This window comes from Hordeum vulgare, chromosome 2H, assembly GCF_904849725.1.
Source record: "Hordeum vulgare subsp. vulgare chromosome 2H, MorexV3_pseudomolecules_assembly, whole genome shotgun sequence".
Classification (NCBI taxonomy): Eukaryota; Viridiplantae; Streptophyta; class Magnoliopsida; order Poales; family Poaceae; genus Hordeum; species Hordeum vulgare.
In genome coordinates this window covers 93,170,955-93,190,758 of record NC_058519.1, presented here as the reverse complement: position 1 = coordinate 93,190,758, position 19,804 = coordinate 93,170,955, and the positions used below count along the sequence as shown (strand labels likewise).

General features: G+C 41.8%; 1 long non-coding RNA gene across 1 annotated transcript; it reads left to right on the top strand.

Annotated features, from left to right (window-relative positions):
* The first annotated feature begins 6,848 nt into the window (after positions 1-6,848).
* On the top strand, positions 6,849-9,392 carry LOC123425260. Its single transcript, XR_006621806.1, has 2 exons — positions 6,849-8,032; positions 8,943-9,392. It is a non-coding gene; the product is annotated as an uncharacterized LOC123425260 (long non-coding RNA).
* The last annotated feature ends 10,412 nt before the right edge of the window (positions 9,393-19,804 follow it).

Below are 19,804 nucleotides of genomic sequence, written 5' to 3'. Positions count from 1 at the left end.
GATAAGGATTCAAAGGATTGAACGCAGATGGGCAAAGGAGTGGAAGGAATATAGGTATGTCACTCCAAAATATGGAAAGAAGTTTGCCCTCAAACCTCCTTGCAAAAAATTGCCACACAGAGACCAACAAGCAGCACATCCTTCAAATGTAGCCACCATTGAGGACTATCCTGATGAAAAAGACAAGTATTTCTCTAAGCTTCCAAACAAGGAAAAAGTTGTTGTCTCAAATCTTAATGAGGATTCTACTGCTGCAGCAACTGTTGTCACTTCTTCTGCTGCTGAGGCTTCTGCTAGAGAACAACCTCAGAAGAAGGTCCTGATGAAGAAACCAGGTCTCAAGGCAAAACCCTCAACCGCACTGTCAAAAGAGCAAATTCCTCAAAAAATTGCTACAACAGCTGCCAAGTCTTCAACTTTAGCAAAGTCTCCACCTCCTCTACAAACACAACTCAGTAAGCATCAAACAGAAAATCCAAGTTCCTCTGTACCATCTGCCTCACGCTCAACTCCAAAATCTTCACCTGGTCTGCTGAAGACAAAGATGGCTGCTAGTAGAGGTACAAGGCCAAGACCAAGCAAGATTGTTAACATTCCTTCTACATCAGAAGGAACTGAAGAATATGATGATGGAACTCTCCAACACATCATCAGAAACAAGCAAGGAAGGGTTGCACAAGCTATTGGGAACACCATTCCCCTCGCACTAGATCCGAAAGTTCTGCTGAATTTCATCGGCCTTTGGTATGAGAATCCAAACACACCAATTGATGACTTGAAACTTCCACATGGACTCAGTCACATGGTCACTTCATTCATCAATGAAGCAAAATGGAAGGATCAGCAAGCCAAACAATCTCGGGTTGCGAATGTTAAAAAGGAGAAGTACTTGAAGCAAAACATCCTTAACCTGATGCGTGAGAAACTTGTTTCGACTCAGGCTGAGTTGAAAACCCTCACTGAAAAATACACTAGTCTTCATGCAGACCACAAAGGTGTCAAAGTGAGGTTTGTCCAAGCTGTGACTCATGCAATTGATGAATACAACAACATGGTTGCTGCTCCAAAGCAACCAAAAAATCCTCAGCCAAGCTATACTGTGCAACTGGCTGATGAAGATGAAGAACCAGCTGCTGATGAAATTACTCAGAATATTACAGCTGAAGAATCTGCCAGGCCTGACACTGCTAAACTAGTGCCTGATGAAAATGCTCCTTCACCAAAGTCTTCAAAGGTGAAGAAAGTGACTCTTCCATGTGCATCAGACGTGAAGACAACAAAAGCTGTTGAGAAGGAGGCCAAGAAAAGAAAGGCTTCAACACCTACAAAGTCTTCAGAGGCAAAACGCGTGAAGACTCTGCCTGCTACATCATCAGCTCCAGTGGATGCAACTCCCCTCAATGTTGCACCATTATATATGATTGTTCCATTTGGTGAAGAGCACATCATTCCAGAACGGGATGAGGAAATGGATGATAATCGCTCTGCTGTATCAATACCAATAGATGAGGAAATTCAAGCAGATCAAATTCCTCAAGTCTCAACAGCTCCTCCACAAAACCCAAAAAAGGCTGCTGAAGAAAAGGAGGCTCATGAAGACATTGGCAGAAGCACACCTGTTATCCATGATGAGTTTTGGGAAAAGGCTCATCCAAACTCGCCAATAACAACTCAAATTCATCAAACTCTTGCAACCATTGAAATTTTGTTTGGTTCTAAACAGAAGAGCTCACATGTGAAATCAGCACCAGATCAAGATTCAGCTGCATCAGCTGAAGAAACTGCATCTGCTCACTTGACACATCAAATTCCTCAAGATGAAGAACAAGCTCCTGATGAAAATGTCTCATCTCAGGATAGAAATACTGCTAATGAAACTGCAATTGTAGTGGTAAATCCTGAAACTGCAATTGTGGTGGCCAGAAATCTTCAAGATGATCAACAACATAATCTTCAACCAAAGCCTCATCAACCCTTCACAAAGAGGCCAAAGTTTCTGAAGGAAGACTTCTATGATGAACATCATTTCTTCACTCGAGAAAACCCTTATGATAGGCTTCGTATCAGGCACAGAAACTTCTAGACCATAACTCAACTTAACTACTATGCTTATGTGTTCTGTGGAAGAAAGAAGATATTTCATCACACCCACATTCCTTATTGTGACATGGAGAAAATTCATTGCTTAACCCCGGTACTGAATGTTCTTCACGAAGCAGGGCTACTGCCATTCTGCACAGATATGGGTGATTGGAATACTGACGTTATTCTTCAGTTCTATGCCACACTGCATATCTCAGGAGCCCCCAAAGACATCAACACTTGGGTCTTGGACTGAATGACACACCACACTCACTACAAACTCCGGCCACAGAATTGCTTTGAGCTCTTCCAATCTCAATTCCTTCAGAAGATGCAGTCAGAATGTATGATGAAAGGGAACTGCCAAATAAGCTCATGGAAGTCCTCATGAAACCTTTGGCTCTGGACGAACCTCCAGGAACTAGATTCCTGGTGAAGGATTTGAAGTATGAGCCCAGAACTGTCTACAGAATTTTGACATATTCCATCGCACCTATCAAAGGGCATGACAAAGAAGAAGATGTTGTAGGCACCATGAAGAATACCCTATTCAACGTCATTCATGGCATCCCAATGAACCTTCACGATTTCTTCTTGAGGACTTTGGTCGATGATGCTTTATCACCATTTGAGCTGAAGATTTATTCGCCTTGGATCATGAGATTCATCAGAAACAGATCCGCCATCAACTACCAAGCTGACTTTTAGAATCACCTCGGCTATATGCCGCCAATCAAAGTCATCAATAAATCTTTTGAACCAGTCGAAGGCAAAGGCAAGTCAGTGATTGATGAAGGAAATCGGCCCCTGGATGGTCAATTTTGCAAGGCTGACTCTTATTCCTCATGTGATGACACTGCCACTCAAGAACCTTCAACCCCAACTGCCCCAAGGGTGATGACTAACAGAGAGCTTCTCCTCAATCTTCACCAAAAAGTCGATCACAATCACAAGTGGGTAAAACGTCAGTTTGGCTCCATTGTGAAAACTCTCAACGAGACTCAAAATGTTAAGAAAAATCACTATTATCTTCATGAGGTATTTGATCGCACTTGGTCCATACTGTCTCACCTGAAGACTCCACATGAACTTGAAGAATTGGAATTCTCTCGCGACTTTGACTAGTCATGGCCACCTAAGAAGAAATTCAAGTCTATTCCGGTTCCTGACTTGGTGGACAGCTCATTTTCTTCATTCTGCACTGCCGATTTAGATGAAGAACCCGAGGATACTGCAACAGGCCCAACAGGGAAGTCTGACTCGAAGACTGCTTGCGCCTCTTCCTCAACACATAAGTGAAATTCTTCATGGGCATTAGTCCTCAGTTCCGTCTCTTTTCGTCACTTGATGACAATGGGGGAGAAATATGAGAGTTGGTCTTCAAGCGAGATTTATTTATGGGCTTATAAACTTTATTAAGTTACAAACTCTTGGTTCTTCTGAAGTTTTTGATGTAATGAGTTGTAACTTAAGCCCGATGGTGTTCTAACACTTCTGAACGTTTTTTCTTGCATGCTTATTCCTCAAGTTAATTAATGCACGCATGCTGAAATTCGTCAGACACCATTTTTCATCATGCATCATTAATTCCTCATACTATATGTCAAATGCATACATGAATTGCAAGATACCGGGGGAGATCTCCATGATATAAATCATCAATGTGCATGTGCTTTTCAAAGCAAATTCCTCAAAACATGCATATCTTCAGGGGGAGTTTCACTGTATCCCGACTTCAAATTCCTCAAACTCAGTACCTACATTTCATATTATTATCCCCGTTGAAAACTTAACCTATTTGTCATCAACCACAAAAAAGGGGGAGATTGTAAGTGCATCTAGTGCCCCTTAGTGATTTTGGTGATTTTAAGACTAATAGGTTAAGAGACTGATATGTTTGTGAGTGTACATAGGCTCTATAAGTCGCTGAGGAGTGTGAGTTATTCGATGAAAATCGACCCCTAAAAATGTATGTCTTTGGGTGAAGACTTTCGTCATTTCTTGAAGACTTTGATCGCGAAGAAATTGATATTCCACATGAAGATATTGAAGATGAGGAATTCGGTGTGTCCTGAAGAAAATACTCTGAAGACTTTGAAGCTTGAAGATTTATTCTTTCTGTTTCATTTTCTTTACACTTGAGTCATAGGAACACCATACTGTTAAGGGGTCGAGGTAAAACTATGGAACGAATTTCCTCGTGATGCTCAACCCAAGCCTACATCTACCAAAGCCTCAAAGTGAGAATATGAGAGACATGAGGACTATCACAGTTGAAAGTTCCGACCGTTGCCGCGCCACGTGCCACCTGTGAGAGATCTTATCCAACCAACGGTCATATTATTAAAGGGCATTTATGTCAAATCATGTCGGGATGCTCCGAGGCTATAAATAGCCACCCCCACAACCACTAGCTGGTTGGCTGCTCCGAGAGAAACTGACACTAGTCATTTAGAGCAACCCAAATTCCTCAGAGTCTTGGAGCGAAAATCATCAAGTGAGGAAATACCCCAAACACGAAACCCAAACCAAAACCCAAGTGATTGAGCATCACTGAAGAAGTTATTCCTGTGTGGAACTGACGCGTGTTACCTTTGATGACTGTGCATCCTCCACACGGCTAGGCGTCATGGTCTAGAGCATCCAGCAGTCAATTGTGGATCGCCGGGTGACCGAGTTTGTGAGGGTTTGGAAGTCTGCCCCGAAGACTTACCACGAGTGTTGGGCGAGGACTGTGTTTCCTTAGCTCAAGGAGAATACGGTAGGGACTGTGTGTCCTTTGGTTTCAACACCAAGCCGCTCCAAACCAGACGTACAACGGTCACATCAGTTGGAACAGGGTCATCAACAACTGTCTTCATCAAACTACTGGTTCTATAGCTTCAACTCTCTCAATTTCCTCCACTGTATGTTGAAGACTTTCTTCTGTACTGTTTGAAGAATTTGACTGGAGACTTTTTCTGAATTTTCTGAACCTCAAATTCTTCACCTGAGTTAATCTTCACCTGCTTATCCTATACTTGTGACCCGTGCAAATCGAATCTCTGAGATCTCGCTAAGTACTTAGCAGTAGTCGTTTTTGCGCTCCTGGTCGGGTTCTATTTCCGCTGCACTCAGTTCATGACTGAGGACTTTCCTCACTAGGAATTTCCTTAGTGATGAAATTATAAAAATCGCCTATTCACCCCCCTCTAGTCGATATAACGCACTTTCAGATCCCGCTAGTAATTTCGCAGGAACTTGATAGATCAAAGTGGGGAAATCGAGAGAGAAATCAAGTGTATCGACTAAGCATGGGAGCCATCTTATCTATTAAGCAAATAAGAGTATATTCGCTAGTCTTAGCAATAGAATAGAATGACAGATACCCCTTTCCAGCAATAACCCGATTGTTATAAGGAGAGCCCAGCACAGCCTATAAAGTAATTGAAACTCTACCATACCTAGATACGAGATCCAACGGTGGGAATGCCTCAGCAGTAAGTCAGTCTTGACAGACTTGCTCCCTCGAGGTAAGCGGTCCATCTTGACCGACCCCTCCTCTTCCATCACTGCCGTAGATCCGCTCGTAGCTGCTCCTCTGGATCTTTGGTTCTAGGTTGCATCTTCGATCTTTCCGCGGTGAATCGCATGATAATTTTAGTTTCGCTCCCTAATTATCGTGTGGATGTGTGATGCTTTGGTCTTCGATCTGGAGGCTCTTGTAGGTGGCCAGTTGGCGCATGTTAGAGCAGATCTCGGTTATTGGCCGCGGATGATTTGTTCGTTATTGATGTTGTTTAGGGGTTTAGATTCCTAAAATTGTCAATGCTTGTCAACTAAAATTGTCATTCACGTGTAACTATATTTGTACACTATATTTGCCGCTGAAAGCGTTTGATTTTTCATGTGCTGTACCTGTTCGTTCGGGCGTTATCAAGTTTCTTTTTTATTTTTCAGTTTTGGTTTTTGAGATTTATATAGTAGATGTGGACGATGCTACAAAACGCGTGCGATGCAGCTGGATCTGGCGGCCGGCCAGTTTAGGGAACTGTCCACGTGTGGTCCCCTCACCATGTGCTGAAAAAGGAAAGGTCCACCACATTTTGCGTTGCCAGCACAAACCCCCCACGGTATATTCTTCCTCCCCCAGTAGCCATGTCCTAGCAAGGGGAGCTCTTTCAACAGCATAAAAAACACAACAAAAAATGAAGAAATCAGGCAAATCTTTAGAAGAAACACAATTTTGTCTGCAACTCTTTGTTGCATATCAGGCAATACTATAGAAAAACTTCAGCGAAGAATTTGCCAGAACTGGGCAAATTTCTCCCAGTGGAAACACTAAGGTAAAAGGCCCCTCCCTAATTTTTTGGCATGATTCTGTTAGTTCTAGGTAGTTCTATAGCTAGTAAACTCCCCATCTGAACCTCCTTGTGCTATATACTACTCCCTCCGTTCCAAAATATAAGACCTTTTAAAGATTCCATTAGAAGACTACATACGGAGCAAAATGAGTGAATCTATACTCTAAAATATGTCTATGTACATCCGTATGTAGTTTATAGTGCAATCTCTAAAAAGTCTTATATTTAGAAACGGAGGGAGTAGCTGCAAAAAAGGTTGCAAACATGCCTCTTGTACCATGTGCGAAACTCGATTTGAATCTTGCACAAAATCTGGCCTTCCCTGTTCTTGCCTCTCCTCTCACCTCTGTAGATATTGGATGATAGAGAAGATGCTGTCTTGAGATTGTATACTGCCTATTCTCTTGCACTTGACTTCTGCAAACAACAACAAAAGAGAAAAGGCATAGTTATTTGGCTGTATAAAAACTGCTAATAATCTGCGTATAACAAACCGACAAACTTGCCTACCGCAGCAGCACAATCTTGCCTATAAAAACTGCAAGTTGTTTAAAAGATAACTTGCATAAAATCTAGTGTTGTAAATGCTTTGCCTGCTATGGTCACATGTTTACATTACAGTTTTACAGAGTTGTTGCCTGCTATGTAAATGGAATGCTGGATTAAAAGCCAACATAATGCTGAACTCAAAAAATGTTGAAGTTCCAATTAAGAAATGCAGTATTTTGGCTGCTTTGCCTGCCAGAAACCCCTTCATAAGATGCCTACAAGAAAAAAATGGTAAAGAGTGTTGTGTGCTGCAATTGAAACGAGTATCACCTACTTTGGTCATCGTTGAGTAGTACATGTTGCCTGATCATTACATAGTTCCAAAAATGTGTAAAGGGCATGCTGGTAGGGGACAAAAAAATATAAAAACATGTCGGCATTTTTGAGTGCATAAAGAAAAAGATGTTTGGGTGTTTCCTTTTAACATGATTTCGCTTTCACGGAATTTCCTTTCTACCTTCTAAAGAATGTGGAGATGGATGAGCTTGATCTCAATAAACTCCCTGGTGACATTGATTATTGTGATGGAGGCCCGCTACACTGTACACAGGTCCCACATGGCAAAATGCCTATTTCTATCCAGGGATTGGCCAAGTCGCAGATTTGCTATCTGCTCCTGTCCAACATGTCCACGATGTGGTATTTTCGTGTTGCGAAGGCTATTGCTATTGGGCGACTAGATGGGACTAGTGAGGCGAGTTAGTATATGAAGGGTGGGCGACTTCGAGTGTCGTGGAGTAGTCGACTAAATTCATGGGTTTCGGCGACTTGGTGTACCGGATTTGGCGATTTAATTGTTTGCTTTTTTTGGGTGACTCGATGAGAAATGGGAGGCGATTAAGCATTGGTTTTGAGCGACTAGATCAGACTAGTGAAGCGAGTTAGTATATGGAGGGTGGACGACTTTGAGTGTTGTGGAGCAGGCGACTAAGTTCATGGGTTTCGGCGACTTGGTGTACCGGATTTGGCGATTTAATTGTTTGCTTTTTTTGGGTGACTCGATGAGAAATGGGAGGCGATTAAGCGTTGGTTTTGAGCGACTAGATGGGACTAGTGAGGTGAGTTAGTATATGGAGGGTGGACGACTTCGAGAGTTGTGGAGCAGGCGACTAAGTTCATGGGTTTCGGCGACTTGGTGTACCGGATTAGGCAATTTAGTTGTTTGCTTTTTTGGGGTCACTTGGTGAGAATAGGGAGGCGATTAAGCATTGGTTTTGGGCGACTAGATGGGACTAGTGAGGTGAGTTAGTATATGGAGGGTGGACGACTTCGAGTGTCGTGGAGTAGGCGACTAAATTCATGGGTTTTGGCGACTTGGTGTACCGGATTTGGCGATTTAATTGTTTGCTTTTTTGGGTGACTCGATGAGAAATGGGAGGAGATTAAGCATTGGTTTTGAGCGACTAGATGGGACTAGTGAGGTGAGTTAGTATATGGAGGGTGGACGATTTCGAGTGTTGTGGAGCAGGCGACTAAGTTCATGGGTTTCAGCGACTTGGTGTACAGGATTAGGCGATTTAGTTGTTTGATTTTTTGGGGTCACTTGGTGAGAAATGGGACGCGATTAAGCATTGGTTTTGCACGACTAGATGGGACTGGTGAGGTGAGTTAGTATATGGAGGGTGGACGACTTCGAGTGTGGTGGATTAGGCAACTAAGTTCATGGGTTTCGGTGATTTGTTGTGCCGGATTAGGCGATTTAATTGTTTGACTTTTTTGGGTGACTCAATGAGAAATTGAAGGCAATTAAGCGCTGGTTTTAGGCGACTAGATGGGACTAGTGAGGCGAGTTAGTATATGAAGGGTGGGCGACTTCGAGTGTCATGGAGTAGGCGACTAAATTCATGGGTTTCGGCGACTTGGTGTCCCGGATTTGGCGATTTAATTGTTTGCTTTTTTTCGGGTGACTCGATGAGAAATGGGAGGCGATTAAGCGTTGGTTTTGAGCGACTAGATGGGACTAGTGAGGTGAGTTCGTATCGAGTTTTGTGGAGCGGGCGACTAAGTTTATGGGTTTCGGCGACTTGGTGTACTGGATTAGGCGATTTAGTTGTTTGCTTTTTTGGGGTCACTTGATGAGAAATGGGAGCCGATTAAGCATTGGTTTTGGGCGACTAGATGGGACTAGTGAGGTGAGATAGTATATGGAGGGTGGATGACTTCGAGTGTGGTGGATTAGGCAACTAAGTTCATGGGTTTCGGTGATTTGTTGTGCCGGATTAGGCTATTTAATTGTTTGCTTTTTTTGGGCGACTTGATGAGAAATTGAAGGCGATTAAGCGCTGGTTTTGGGCGACTAAATGGGACTACTGAGGTGAGTCAGTATATGGAGGGTGGACGACTTCGAGTGTGGTGGATTAGGCGACTAAGTTCATGGGTTTTGGTGATTTGTTGTGCGGATTATACGATTTAATTGTTTGCTTTTTTTGGGCGGCTCGATGAGAAATTGAAGGCGGTTAAGTGCTGGTTTTGGGCGACTAGATGGGATTAGTGAGGTGAGTTAGTATCTGGAGGGTGGAGGACTTCGAGTGTGGTGAATTAGGCGACTAAGTTCATGGGTTTCGGTGATTTGCTGTGCTGGATTATGCGATTTAAATGTTTGCTTTTTTTAGGCGACTCGATGAGAAATTGAAGGCGATTAAGCGCTGGTTTTGGCCGACTAGATGGGACTAGTGAGGTGAGTTAGTATATGGAGGGTGGACGACTAGGAGTGCGGTGGAGTAGGCGACTAAGTTCATGGGTTCCGGTGACTTGGTGTACAGGATTAGGCGGTTTAATTCTTTGCTTTTTTGTCCGTCTCGATGAGAAATAGGAGGCTATTAAGCACATAGGTGTTTGTTCCCCCATCCTCCGGGCAACTAAGTGCCCTGGTTTTGGGCCAACTAGATTGAACTAGTGAGGTGAGTTAGGGCCAGTTTGGTTTGTGACTTCGTCCTCATGCCTGGAAGTTCAGCCCTGCTAGGTCTGGACTTCTAAGTTGGATTTTTCCTGCTTGGCCAAGCCAATATGGCGATGATGCATCTGGTTTGGTTCATGGCCTAGTAGAGCATCAACATTACATCTAATGAGGCTATTGTTTATTCAAACATCCCATCCAGGTTGCTCTTAGGTCGTGGCAGCACGCCCTGACGCCCGAATCCAGTGACCTGGCTCAGGTAATTACAATGACCAGCCCAGGCTAATCACAACACAAGGAGTCCCGGGCCAGACAAGCTCACTTTTGCACAGGGCATCAACCAAACAACCATACTTCAAACCCAGGCACAACTCTAGAGCAGGCAAGAGATGATGAGGATGCAAACCAAACATGCCCTTAGTATATGGATGGTGGGCAACTTTGAGTGTGGTGGAGTAGGCGACTAAGTTCATGGGTTCTGGCTACTTAGTGTATGGATTTTTTGGGCGACTCGATGTGAAATGTGAGGCGATTAAGCACATAGGAGGGTCCCATTCGATGTGAAATGTGACTTGATGTTTACTATGTGTGTGTGTGAGCATGTGAGAAAAAAACATATTTTCCTTACTGTCAACAATTGTATAGACTCAAAAAATAAAAAGAATCAAAAAAGTGAAAATGAAAAAAATATGGGATGGGGGTGCCCTTGCCCTTATACTGTGACCGGGGGTGTACTACTGTACTTTTTGACATTGCAAAAAATCTTCTGCGTCAGTGAGCTAGAAATTCAGTTATTTTTCCAGACTAAAAGTCATCCTATCACATTTTCAATTGATTCAATGTCGTTTCTAAAAGTGTAAACACAAACTTTGGTCACTTGTGGATTCCTCGAGCAATCTAGGACCATTGGCCAAGTCAATTCAGGATTACTGTGGGATATGAGCGCAGAAACTTTGGTGAGTTCATCTAGGAAAATTAAGAAAAAAACGTATGTCCATAGATCATTGTGAACTTGCCTGTAAAATCACTGATCCCTTGCCTAAAAGACACAGAAATGTTGCCTACAGATCAGTAAAGCCTTGCCCACAAAAAGTCACTGAAAAACTTACCTATACATTACTTGGAGGTTGAACATCAGAAAACTTGCCTACTGTACTGCTGCAAAACTTGATTGGTGTGCTCACATCTTACAGTACAGTTTATAGTGTTTGTCTGAGAAAATATACAATTTACAGTTGCTAGTGTTTGTCCGTGAGAAAACTTGCCTATAAATCACAACAAGTTGTAACAGAAAAAATTCTCAATCAAAAACTTGCCCCCTCCAGTGCTATAAAAACTTGCCTGGTGGACAAGTATTGTAAGTCTACTGGATAAGCAAACGCTGCATGAAAAAATGCCAAAAAAGTTGGAAAAGAATTCCCACCTCCCTGTGAACAAAAAAAATCTACAACTAGAAACGCAGAAACTCTTACCCACCCGTGGATGCTAGAGACACATGCTGTTAAAACTCGATGGGAATGTAGATGCACTATCAAAATGCGCCCGAAAAGGAAGCCGTGCCTGAGATTTCTCAGTTTCCTGGTGCTTCATGTGGGATTAGCACCGTAGAACGCCGGCTTCCTCTCCCTGCGACACATCTAACTCCTCTATTGACTCTCCTCCGCCATCCTGTCCTCCTCCCCCTTCTCGTCGACGTAGATGACGCCGCCGCGTAGGCGAAACCCCCTGTCCCCGTTCGCGAGATGTAATGGTAGAGGTTAGGGCGCGCATGATTTACCTTCTCTCCCCTCGAGACGTATCTCGTCGTCTCCTCATCGTCCTTCGTGTCACCGGCGGTCGCCCAGCCCATTCTCCCTCCCCTTCTCTGGCCGCACAAGCGCCTCAAGATTCGATCTGCGGGGTTCGCCTCCGCATGGTGCTCGAGCTTGTCTACGCGCGCTTCGCCCCTTGATTCGTCGCGGTGGTCGGGTCCTCGCCGGCCGCGGACCCCGATGGCCTAGGGATTTCTCTGCCTCTATTTACTTTGGGATGTGGGGGTGAGAGGGGAATGGACAAGGCGGCTGGGTGGGCGTGTTTCCCCGAATTTGGAAGCGACAGAGAACTCTGTTAGAGTAAAACGAGATTGAATGAAAGTAATGGACGATCAGTCCTGATTTCTATTGATTCTCAAGTTTATATACATTTGGAAGAGGTGTGAAGAAGAGGTGCCTGTTCGGAGGCATCCCTTCACAACAGGTGCCTGTTGGCAATAGAGAGATAGAATAGACATGACTTTTCGGGGTTGGACACCCTTTCCTAATTAATTTCTAACACTCCCCCTTGTACAACACCGTTCCTTGAATGCTTCATTGTTGAAAGCTTCTTGCATATATAGATCTTCCATCTTGAGAAATCTTAGATAATCTTGAGAGTCTCCCTCAAAAACCCCGTGGGAAAAATATGAGGAGAATAGAGTAGATATGTTGCTAAAACTCCTTTAAACCCAGTGGAAAAAATAAGAAGAAAATGATGCAACATATGATGATTATTGTCTCTTGATAACTCATATGAGAAAAACCTTTGAAGAAGAAGAAAACTCATTGATAAGTTTAGAGAACAATTAATATGTCTTGAGTACTTCCTTTAAAAACCCTGATAGGGAAAATAAAAAGTATGACATATGATCTTTGAAAAGATATTGCCTCACTAAAAACCATTATGAGAAACTCTGAGAGAAAACTCATAAGGGAAAAGAATGCAATCGTACATGCCATTGAAAACTCCTTTAAAACCCAATGAAAAAAAATATAAGGAGAAAATGATATGGCATATAAAGACACTTATGTTTATATTGTCTCGTTAAAAACCTTTTATGAGAAACCAATAGGGAAAACTCATCAAGGGAAAAAGAATACTATATATGCAATCTGATGATTGTTAATAGGTTATAGTTTGGGAGATTACTCCCCCTGAACTTTGCAAATATGAAGGATGTCTCATACCAATTTCATTGACATGAACATGAGATTGTGTATAATCTGTTGGATTATAACAGTAGTTTGTTTGCAAATTATTTCCTCAACTTTCTATAATCCATGAGGATAAGTAATTTCTGAGCAATGTGATTTATGATATTGCTCTTCATATAACATGTAGTTATTGAGTAACACAAGTGGAAGTATCTTGATAAATCAAGTTATGTGATTCTGATGAATCTCAACCACACGATTTTGGGTGTGGTTAATCATTCTGTCAAGCCATACATATTTTTGCAGTGCTTTAGGATAAAGCAATTATGTCAGAATGATAAGTGGAAATAACCATTAAAATCCATTTATATGACTTCCATGTGAAGGCTATTCCAGCAAATTCAGTCATTGATATGGCGTCGTTGGGATCAAATAAAGAGCCAGTATCATTACATCATATCATGGTCATATCTTCTGTTTCCTGATGGAAATATTCAAGATTTACTGTAATCTTCAGATATAAGATGATAATACTTATATCAACCATATACCTTTTGTTTGAGGTTGCACTCCGAATAAAGATAGCAAATATAGTGTCAGGACTGACGTAGTTTGCAAGTATATGAGTGCTTTGACATTAGTGAGATATAGAACTTCAGGTCCTAGTATCACTTCATTATCACCCCTAGGTATGAAGGGATTTGTACCTTATTAAAGGTAGTATGACCATACATGTCTTTTGTTGATATGATATATCCAAATTGAACTTCTCGTATATGTTTGGATATATGTAGACTGATATGTATTCTTGAGAGAATGCTCAAGTTGTAAACTTAAGCTAAATTTGGTTGAATCCAAATTTTCCGTCTTGAGATGATTTTATGTATGTTTAGGTCTTGTAGAGACATTGATGATGAAATCATCATATACACTGAAGTGATGTAAGGAAATAAAATTTTGGTATTCCTTTATTAACACATAAACAATCATCATCCTTTGAGTAATCCTCTGAAGAAGGAACTCGTCTAGTCGGTAGTACCATATGATTCACGACTATTTCTAGTCATAGAGTGACTTCTGAAATTTTACACAAATATGTTGCGATTTATTTTGGATTTGGAATTGTAAGCCCTTTAGGGACTTTAATATATATTTCCGAAATGAGTAACCCATATGAGTATGTAGTCACTTCATCCATTAACTACATGGATAATATTATTTGTACTGTCAATGATATTTGTTATCGAAACTTAATTCCACTCATACCAAGAGGGTATGTTACATCATAATTTGATGTCGGGTCTCTGCATGAACCCTTTTGCTACAAGCCTTGCTTTCTCACCACCTCATTGAATTTGTCTATGAATGAGAAGTTTTTAGTATTCCATATGGAAGAAACTTATGAGGAGTAGGTATTACTATGGTAAATACCACTCGTTTGTAGAGCGAGGCTATTCTTCATTACTTGCTTCCTTTTATGTGAACCAATATGAGTGCAAGAGGCACTCTACCATGGATTTTGGTTCAGGGCCCAAAAGGTTTTAGCAATTTTGAGAATAAATATATGTCGACAAATGTAGTCTTTATTTTATATGATTATGATGGAATCGATGAAATTTGTGGAAATGTATTTATTCCTTTTAACTCCTTGTGATTTCCTACAACAATGGAGTCAAGGTGTTCCGATCTCCCGACACAAAAACATTTGTGCACATTTATGTCAGGATTTGGATGATGAGCATCCAGTGAGGTGTCTTTCAACTTGATGTTGAATTACATTACTAGTTGAGGATTTGGTTTCCTCTATTTCCGCGGAAGCATATGCGAGATTATATCTCGTGTGGTCAGATTTCTCCCCCTCTTGCTCTCATTTTGGGAGAAGAGTGGTTTATCACGTACCTCCACTCTTTCTGACACTTTACTGCAGGAATATAAAATTGAGTGACACATTTGTCATCAGTAAATGTATGTGGCAGATTTGCAATGTGTTGCAAATATGTGATTCTAAACTTCTTGTTCAGATTCTTTGAGTACGTGGATATAAGGACTGAATGTGAATAACATTCCTAATTTATTTCTTGGCATTTTTTGTGGGACTTATCTCCCCCTAATGCCAGAAATGTCCTTATTGCTGATGCAATCAGCATACGGGCTATGAATAATTTTGATTGACGGATAAATTGTCATTCCTCACTTAGATCCCTAATTTTCTGTGAGAGCCCATTGATGTATGCCGGAGTGGTGATATCGGTATGTAACCGAATTATCGCAGATAGGAAATACTTTGTTGATTTCCACGTAATTACTAAAAGGGGAAAGTAGTATGCTATGCAGTTGGTATGATTTTATATCATACTTACGGTGTGTAATGCCGTATTTGTCTAGCATGAGGCTAGTAAATCATGATTCTATAAGTTTGGTCATATTATTAATTTCACTATCTTTGATAAGATATTGAACTAAACCATTTTGGGTATGTACATAAAGTATTATATATAATCAGATATTTCTTGTGAAATGAGTTCAACAAAGTTGTCCATTCGAATGGATTTATCCCTTGTTTAGGATAATTTTCTCTTACTTTGAGAATTTGAGCAATTGATTTAGTTATATCATTCATGGTTTGTGTGACAAGAGACACACCAGAAATCATTTTATAAATGTTTCCATGAGTACCATAAAGTATCTATAAAATACCACACAATGGTTGAGAATGCACATATCTTCTGAATGTGTGCAAGGAAGAATGAGTTGGCTCATTTAGAATTGTAAGGTGAGAGTTCCTTAAATTAATTTCCCTTATGGCACATGTGGTGCACATAAAATCTGATGATTTGGGAAATTTTTCAACTTGTTAAGTTGTGACCAATAGAATTGTCAATAATTTTCTAAACAACCCCAAGCCTGGATTGTAAGGCTTAAAATCAAATATTTTGTAAGATTTAGAAAATTATTGTGTACGCAACAAAACTGAGTATGAATTGATTCATACATGCAAAAATTATCAAATATAATGTCCAGGAAATAGGATATTGGACATTTATACTACATTTAGTAGTACGACTATAGGCAAACAATATTCTGGGAATAATCGGGATATTACATGAGGTCTCCCATATTACGGAAAAATGAGTTATGCAAACATATCATAGGCACAAACGAATTGATCATTCTTTTATTGCACTATATTTTTGGTTCTCCTTCTGATGAAGATTCGAGAACATCATTTACTAGAATAGTTTCTAGTCGTATGTTTGCAAATTTTCAAATACCACAATGAACTTATTTGCCTTTTAATAAACTCATGGTGTGGTTTGACCATATGTTTGAGGGTTTGGTAATCATAGGTACGATATTCATGTAACCACACATTTGACAAACTTGAGAGTTGTCTTTGTAATATTTTTAAAATGATCAATTACTAATTAAAAGGTAATTATGTCATTGGTTGTCTTTATCCTCCACTTTACTTTGAATGCCTCATTGTTCTATTTTGTGACCACTCACATGCATAGTACTCTTAATGCTAGCAAATATTTGAAGCACCCGTTGGGTGAATATAATGAGTTTAAGAAATAACATGTTTCTTTACCATGAAAATGGTAATACCATCATAAGGAGATGTAAAGTGTATCAAGGGCTTTTCAACCTGATCTGCATATGAAAATGTCAGATCATGAGATCTCAACTTCAAGTTGATTTTATAATTACCAAAATTGTAAGTTGCGATAGACTTGAGTGTTGGAATTATGCCCTAGAGGCAATAATGAATATAGTTATTATTATAATTCATGTATCAAGATAATCGTTTATTATCCATGTTATAATTGTATTGAATGAAGACTCATTTACATGTGTGGATACATAGACAAGACACCGTCCCTAGTAAGCCTCTAGTTGGCTAGCCAGTTGATCAAAGATAGTCAGTGTCTTCTGATTATGAACAAAGTGTTGTTGCTTGATAACTGGATCACGTCATTAGGAGAATCACGTGATGGACTAGACCCAAACTAATAGACGTAGCATGTTGATCGTGTCATTTTGTTGCTACTGTTTTCTGCGTGTCAAGTATTTATTCCTATGACCATGAGATCATATAACTCACTGACACCGGAGGAATGCTTTGTGTGTATCAAACGTCGCAACGTAACTGGGTGACTATAAAGATGCTCTACAGGTATCTCCGAAGGTGTTAGTTGAGTTAGTATGGATCAAGATTGGGATTTGTCACTCCGTGTGACGGAGAGGTATCTCGGGGCCCACTCGGTAATACAACATCACACACAAGCCTTGCAAGCAATGTGACTTAGTGTAAGTTGCGGGATCTTGTATTACGGAACGAGTAAAGAGACTTGCCGGTAAACGAGATTGAAATAGGTATGCGGATACTGACGATCGAATCTCGGGCAAGTAACATACCGAAGGACAAAGGGAATGACATACGGGATTATATGAATCCTTGGCACTGAGGTTCAAACGATAAGATCTTCGTAGAATATGTAGGATCCAATATGGGCATCCAGGTCCCGCTATTGGATATTGACCGAGGAGTCTCTCGGGTCATGTCTACATAGTTCTCGAACCCGCAGGGTCTGCACACTTAAGGTTCGACGTTGTTTTATGCGTATTTGAGTTATATGGTTGGTTACCGAATGTTGTTCGGAGTCCCGGATGAGATCACGGACGTCACGAGGGTTTCCGGAATGGTCCGGAAACGAAGATTGATATATAGAATGACCTCATTTGATTACCGGAAGGTTTTCGGAGTTACCGGGAATGTACCGGGAATGACGAATGGGTTCCGGGAGTTCACCGGGGGGGAACCCACCCCGGGGAAGCCCATAGGCCTTGAGGGTGGCACACCAGCCCTTAGTGGGCTGGTGGGACAGCCCAAAAGGGCCCTATGCGCCTAGGAAAGAAAATCAAAGAGAAAAAAAAGAGGAGGTGGGAAGGGAAGGAAGGACTCCCACCCACCAAACCAAGTCCAACTCGGTTTGGGGGGGGGGAGCCTTCCCCCTTGGACTCGGCCGACCCCCTTGGGGCTCCTTGAGCCCCAAGGCAAGGTATCCTCCCTCCCACCTATATATACGGAGGTTTTAGGGCTGATTTGAGATGACTTTTCCACGGCAGCCCGACCACATACCTCCACGGTTTTTCCTCTAGATCGCGTTTCTGCGGAGCTCGGGCGGAGCCCTGCTGAGACAAGGTCATCACCAACCTCCGGAGCGCCGTCACGCTGCCGGAGAACTCTTATACCTCTCCGTCTCTCTTGCTGGATCAAGAAGGCCGAGATCATCGTCGAGATGTACGTGTGCTGAACGCGGAGGTGCCGTCCGTTCGGTACTAGATCGTGGGACTGATCGCAGGATTGTTCGCGGGGCGGATCGAGGGACGTGAGGACGTTCCACTACATCAACCACGTTCACTAACGCTTCTGCTGTACGATCTACAAGGGTACGTAGATCACTCATCCCCTCTCGTAGATGGACATCACCATGATAGGTCTTCGTGCGCGTAGGAAATTTTTTGTTTCCCATGCGACGTTCCTCAACAGTGGCATCATGAGCTAGGTTCATGCGTAGATGTCTTCTCGAGTAGAACACAAAAGTTTTTGTGGGCGGTGATGTGCGTTTTGCTGCCCTCCTTAGTCTTTTCTTGATTCCGCGGTATTGTTGGATTGAAGCGGCTTGGACCGACATTACTCGTACGCTTACGAGAGACTGGTTTCATCGCTACGAGTAACCCCGTTGCTCAAAGATGACTGGCAAGTGTCGGTTTCTCCAACTTTAGTTGAATCGGATTTGTCCGAGGAGGTCCTTGGATGAGGTTAAATAGCAACTCATATATCTCCGTTGTGGTGTTTGCGTAAGTAAGATGCGATCCTACTAGATACCCATGGTCACCACGTAAAACATGCAACAACAAAATTAGAGGACGTCTAACTTGTTTTTGCAGGGTATGCTTGTGATGTGATATGGCCAACGATGTGATGTGATATATTGGATGTATCACATGATCATGTTGTAATAGAAAATATCGACTTGCACGTTGATGGTACGGCAACCGGCAGGAGCCATAGGGTTGTCTTTATACTAACGTTTGTGCTTGCAGATGCGTTTACTATTTTGCTAGGATGTAGCTTTAGTAGTAATAGCATGAGTAGCACGACAAACCCGATGGCAACACGTTGATGGAGATCATGGTGTGGCGCCGGTGACAAGAAGATCGTGCCGGTGCTTTGGTGATGGAGATCAAGAAGCACGTGATGATGGCCATATCATGTCACTTATGAATTGCATGTGATGTTAATCCTTTTATGCACCTTATTTTGCTTAGAACGACGGTAGCATTATGAGGTGATCTCTCACTAAAATTTCAAGACGAAATTGTGTTCTCCCCGACTGTGCACCGTTGCTATAGTTCGTCGTTTCGAGACACCACGTGATGATCGGGTGTGATAGACTCAACGTTCACATACAACGGGTGCAAAACAGTTGCGCACGCGGAACACTCGGGTTAAGCTTGACGAGCCTAGCATGTGCAGACATGGCCTCGAAACACATGAGACCGAAAGGTCGATCATGAATCATATAGATGATATGATTAGCATAGGGATGCTTACCACTGAAACTATACTCAACTCACGTGATGATCGGACTTGAGCTAGTGTAAGTGGATCATGAACCACTCAAATGACTAGAGAGATGTACTTTTTGAGTGGGAGTTTAGCGAATAATTTGATTAAGTTAAACTCTAATTATCTTGATCATAGTCTAAGTCCACTTTGAATATATTTGTGTTGTAGATCATGGCTCACGCTATAGTCATCCTGAATTTTAATACGTTCCTAGAGAAAGCTAAGTTGAAAGATGATGGAAGCAACTTTGTAGACTGGGCTCGTAATCTTAAGCTAATCTTACAAGCTGGGAAGAAGGATTATGTCCTTAATGCCGCGCTAGGAGATGAACCACCCGCTACGGCTGATG